A 6895-nucleotide genomic window follows, 5' to 3' on the forward strand; every position below is an offset into this window, starting at 1 on the left:
GCCGGTTGGCGTCGGCCGCCCCGGCGTCAGTGGGGGGAGACACTTTTGGGGCGCCGAGAAGATAAGGACCGGCGGCGGCAACGGATGCTGCGTGTCGACGAGATTTCAGACTTTCAGTCGTCACGTTGGCGCCAGACTGGCCGGGTCCAGTGTGGATCAATCGCCGGCAGCGCAGTGTTGCCACCACCAACACCGTCGCCTAATGTTAATATTGTTCTTGTTCGTGTTTTTTACATGGTTACGATGGAAATCAGAAGACGAACGAAACAATCGGGCGCATGACAAATTTTCAAATTTCGCTTGTTTTACTCATCGATTGCCTGTGCTCTTTTTACCCGTTGCGTGTCACACGGTTGTGGATAACGCACTAGTATGGTTGCAGAGATTCTGTTCGCCAATGACACATGTCGCAAAACGATATTTTACCTACCCTCAATCCTCATCCCGGCTCACGCGTTTCGAGTACCATTATAAGTTTTTTGATGTCACGATGACAAAGTGCCGTCCGCCACCGCAATATATGAAAATTATAGTAGTTCAATCGATGGTTTATAATTTTCATTTGTACGACGGTGCTTCCGTTAAACTCAAAAATACTTAGGTTTTTGTATTCAATACGTGTCCCAAAAAAAAACTACCATTAATTTTAAAACAATTTAAAATATGATTTTCTCATGTTAAATAATCACCTAATGTATGTAATGATTGGTACATTATTGCATGTATTATTTATTGATTACTGCGGGGTCCTCATTCGCAAATAATTTAAAATCAAAAATGGAAAAACCAATTCCAAGTTCATATTGGGAGGACATACATCTTATCCAGTGCCGTATTTAGACATTTTGCGCCCCAGTGCAAAAAAAAAAAAAAATTGACATCCCTCTAAGGGATCTGCCCACGGAAAATATAGGAAATAGATCCTTATGAACCTTTAAGATATTCAAAAATCAATGCTATTTTTGTGTAGTAGGCATGCCACCGCACGCGATAACATAATACGCCGTATTATTATAAATAACTTATGTTTATTGACATTATCACAACAAATTTAGGAACTTGTATGAGATATATTAATAATATTCTGGATCGCTAATAGCTATATTGCTATAAATACATTAATAATATATATTAATAAATTAAATACATTAACATTCATTTATGATTCTGTTATTAAAAACAGGAAAAATAATTTTAAAAGTTCAATAATTTATAAGTGAGCGAATTTCCGACCACAAAATTTTGGCGCCCTCAAAAAACTGGCGCCCGGTGCAGTTGTAGCCAATGCCTCCTCCCCTTTGATGCGGCCTTGATATTATCCGATATTGATAAAGATATTCCTTCATGTACGGTAACGCAAGGATAAGACGGATCATTCCCCCTCCACTGCAAATATTGAAAGACAAATTCAAATTACCAAAAATATTGAATAATTTTAGCAGTGGCGTAGCTATACAGGGAAGGGCCCCGGTGCCGTATGGCTCTCAAACTGATATTGTCCTTACATGAAAATTCAAGGTATACACATTATATAGTTTTTTTTTTTTTTTAATGTGAAATTATTTATTAGGAAACGATAAATAAAATTAATTGCCAGATAATTAATAGATGTGCAGAATAAAAAGAAAATGCCGTTTATAAGAAGGTACCTATTGTAAAAAACAAATAAATATTGTGTGTATTATTATTTTTTCTGCTTCAATACTGAGTGTTATTGGAACCACTACGTACAATTAGGAAAGTTAAATACCATCAACATTGTTAATTATTTTAGGGAAGTATAGCTTCAAAAATTTTCAAAGTGCCCCTATACTCCTGGGCCACAGGGCACTGCCCCGCTTCGTCCTATGATAGTTACGCCACTGAATTTTAGTAAATCAATCAAATATTTTTAAAAATTATTACGCGTCATATTTTAAGATAATTAATACGATTGGATTTACATACGACAATACTTAATTTTAAAAGTAATGCAGGTAGTTTAATGAAATCCAAAATGTTTGAAATAAATATCTTTTCCTTCTAATATTATAGAAACCTCAAATCATTTTATTATTAATGTTTTTATTTTTTGAGTTTTCTACACTAAATAAAGTACTTATTTTCAAGCAAAGTTAAAAATACAAATTAATTTGACAAGGATGACTTTTTTTATTAACACTTTTTGATTAATAATTCAACTATCGATGTCTCATATAATTAAGGTAAGGATATAAAATAGGATAATTTAAACTGGATGGCCTACTTTAAAAATCTAAATAACTATTTAAAATATTTCGGTTTCAGTTTTATTTTCAGATATTCCAATATTATAGAACATGAAAGATATTAGAAATAATGTAAAATTTCATTTAAAAATTAAAAAATGTACACGGTAAATTGATTTTTTATGATCAAGACCAGCATTTTAGGCAAGTGTTTTACCTTGTATAAAATATTAAAGATTTGCTCTGATACTTTTTTGTTAACATTTAAGTTTTAAATTTGATTACTAAAAGATATAGTCGATTATTTGCACAAACATTTTTGATTTTTGCTGTTAAAAATGTGTACAGATAAATCAATAAACAAATTTGTTTTAAAACTTTTTATAGACACTAAATTGTGGTATTATAATCTGAATATTATTATATAAAATCAGATATACCATAAAAATGTATTATGTTTACTTAAAACAGTTTTTAAAAATGATGAATATCATTACTATAAACATTTAAGTGCATGATACGAATAAAATACCTAACACCAATGTTTTAGTGATACCAACGCACAGAGTTTAAAGTATCTTCCACACCACTACCCCGATATACATCAGTGATCAAGCACCAGTCTCCTCTCCTCATAGTAAAACAACGAAGGGCAAATACTCGGTCTTATCTGCGTTTTGAAAATCCATTTTATAAGTCTTAACTTTGTCAGATAAATCAAAATTAATTTTTTTTTAATATATTTATTGCTTTTGAGAAGAATAATTTAATTTGAAATTAAAACTACTCAGTTTTTCAGTATATATTGAGTATATCTAAAATGCACATTATCCTCGTAGATACAGCGAATAAAGTTTATTTTTTATATTTATCACATATAAATATTACAGTGATAAAAAAATTGACCTCTTCTTAGATGGTCTAAAAAAATTGTTTTAAATATTTAAGATTTTTTTTATTTACGATTAAAAATTCTGAAAAACTCTAAATTACATTTTTTGTTTTCATTTTATTCTATGATCATATGTTATCGAATCTTATGTATATAATAATGATAAAAATAAAATAATTATTTAATAAAAAAAAAAATGAAATGATATTTCCAAATTTGCAATTTTATAAACCATAATAATTAATTCATTTAATAAAATATTGATTCGATTTATTTGTAAAACAGAATGCGTAAATATTTTCAACACACCTATTTTTGCGGTATACCGTATTATTGTACTGTATTATAATCTGTATAATTCCCTAGAGTGTTTACACTTCTCAACATTAAATTTTACATAATACGCTTTATTAAAAGTATTTAAGCTAATTTCATATTATGAATTTAAGGAGCAGTAAGAATGTATTATTAAATATGTAATTTGTTTTTTATAAATTACAATTTAATATTTTGAACTGAAATGAAGTAAATAAAATTTGAAAGTAATTAGTCTATTAATTATAATAATAAGTTTCATCAACTTTTTGAATAACGTCCATCACTATTAACTTAAAAGCATATTTTTACGCAATAAATAAAAAATATAAATATTATATAATTACTCGTAATTTTAATTATTATTAAAATATGATTAAGTCTAAGTTTAAAATTCTGATGATGGAAAATTTTAAAAATCAAAAACGATTTTTCCTTTATTATTTAATTTCATAATTTATTTTATAGTACAAACAAATTACATATTGAAGTATTAAATGTTTATCTGTAACAATCTATAAATAACATTTAAAAATTTAAGTTTATTTTTAATTTTATTATAAATATTATATTCAAAAATTATGGCAGAAAGTCGAAAATTCATTGACATTTCTATTTTTCAATATTTTTAAACTTATAGGACAATGAGGAGCGAGAATGTTATAATATAATGTATAGTTAATGATCTAATTACAGAATAAAAATATTAAAAGATTACAAAGCCGTGAAAAATATACCGAATTCTTTTAATATGGTTTTCAATATTCTTTATAAACGTGTTTCAACTTTTAATATAGTATATATAAAAACATTTTTAATGTATTTATCTAAGTTTATAGCCAACTTGTAATGTAATTTTTTATTATTTATCATTTTGTTAAGATTATAAAACATTATCACTTTATGCTGAACTGCTTTTTTTCTGGTAATTTTCACATTTATATAAATCTCTAGTTTTTATAATCAATTATATTTAAAAATATTAGACATAATTTTTAAAACCAATTAGATGTATTATTACAGTGGTGTCATTTGGGAGGAGGAGCAATGTGAGCATTTGCCCCAGTCTGATTAAAAAGCATCCCAAAAAGCCAGTCGTTGTCGTTTAGCCATAAGCCGTTATTTGTGAAAAATTAAGTGTATTTTTATAATTTTGAAAATACTACGTACTAGATAATTATTTATTGCCATAATATTTGGTAATTGCCAATTAGTATAAACTATAAATAGACATATGAGTATTTTACAAGAACATTATATTTTTTGAATGAACTTAACCATCGTTTCAGCATTTCTAGCAATGAAATCATTTTTACTTGTGACTTATCTTTGGGTCCTGATTATTTTAATTTCAAAAGTCCCTATTTATTGTCTTTCTTTCATCATTATAGTCATTTTAAAATTGATAATTTAATGCTTCAAACTGAGTTCTTATCTGCAAAAAACTTAAATTAATTAACTTAATTAACTTCAATTATTCAAATAAAAAACGAGATGATGGAATTCATGATCTTTTTTCTATTTCTAAAATTTTAAATAAACTTCCTAAAGGTTTTACTGAAACTCTTAAAATTATAAATATTCTTTTAACTTTGCTTGTAACAACTGCTTCCAATGAACCTTTTTTTTTATTTTCCCTTAAATTAATTAAAACCTATCTACGCTTAACAATGGGAAATGATCGACTGAGTGATTTGTTGGTTATAGCAGTTAAAAGTGATATTGCTACAAAAATCAGTTTAGATGATTCAGTAGATGTATTTTCAAAAATGAAAATAGAAGATATCCACTTACAGGCAGTGACGGCACGAGGAGGTGAGCAATAGGAGCAGTTGCCCAGGGCCCCGCGCCTTAAATTATAACCCGCGGTTCTGATTTAACTGAACTTAAAATATTTTATTAATATTAATTATAAAACCCAACATTTATTTTGTCCAAGGCCTCGCAAACTCTAGCGCTGTCACTGCTTACAGGTTAGATTAATTTAGGATTAAGTTTGATTAAGTTAATCTTGTTTAGGTAATGTTTATAAAATACAAAATTATATTTTGTAAAAATTAAAGTTGTATAATAATATAATATATAAAAACGTGTGAGTGAACTCCATATTTCCCCAGTTAGTATGAGCTGATATATGACATTCAGGGATTTATTTTATGGCGCATAAACGCATAAATGATCAGGTCCTCCAGCTTCAGAAAACACTACCATATATGGTAGTATATGTATTGTCTGTGTGAGAAACAATTTTCCACATTTAATGCACAACAGACTATTGTCTTATATTATCATGTCTGATCTCACGATTTATTTATTGTCATTGTAAAATAAATTGTACTTGAAACTCAATCTTTTTGAATTGAAAAATTGTGAAGGTATACTGGTATTTTCAGTATTTATTTTTATTTTTTTATTTAGGTACTTATTTTGTAACAGTAAAAAATTACTATTAAAAAATTCAATATTAATGTCAGAAAATTGCTGTATAAAAAAAGCCTATTCTTATATATATACACTTATAAGAATAATGTTTTAAATAATTGAATAATAATGTATTTTTGATCACTTTTTTTTTTTGATTAATCATGAAATTTAAGATTTGGTAGATTAGCAATTGATTATTATTTAAATAGTTAAAATCGGGTTTCAGTGAATTTGGTTTTTTAATTTCTAAGATAAAAGTGGACCATTATAAGAAAGAATTTTAATTGATTTAAGAGAATTTATTTTTTTATTTCATAGGACTTTATAACTAACATTATTTATACATATATATATACTTTCAATAATCCATACTATTATAATGTATCTATATTGATGTAAACATAGGTAAGTATTAAAAATAAATACTTAGTCTAAGTAAAATATATCATATTTAAACGTCCAATATATCTTATAATATGTAACTAAAATAACAGGATCGGTATAAAATATTAGAATAAAAAATGTAATTACACTTAAGAAAATTATGTTAAGTTGTAACAAGATTATACCTATAAATAATTTCATTGTTATTGTACCTAACTATTTTATGTTTTCAATGAATAAGCTGTATTTTTTTTTCTTTTACACTTTATAGCGCCCATACATATACTAGTATACTTTATATTGTTGCTAAATAGACAATCGTATTCGAATACATCCTGTTTGTGATTTATAATAACTGCTTAAATGTAATACTACTCCTCTATATGGCTCTATTTATTACGTGTATGCTAGCGCTGAACTATGTTTTTTAAAAAAAGACAAGAAAAATAACAAAAGTAGTTATTAAAATAAATTGTAAGATTTTTTATGAAAATATAAATATACGAGTACATCTATTATCTATAAATGCATTAGAATTATGTATTATTACATTTTAAATTAAAAAACTAAATATTTTTTAACTATTTACTATTTAAAGCAAATCAATATTATGCCTATTACATTTTAATCAATGCTCGATATCTTTCTCTCACTGGACCAAGTATGTAAATAA

Source organism: Sipha flava, unplaced genomic scaffold (genome assembly GCF_003268045.1).
Source record: "Sipha flava isolate LNK unplaced genomic scaffold, YSA_version1 1_pilon_pilon, whole genome shotgun sequence".
Taxonomy (NCBI): domain Eukaryota; kingdom Metazoa; phylum Arthropoda; class Insecta; order Hemiptera; family Aphididae; genus Sipha; species Sipha flava.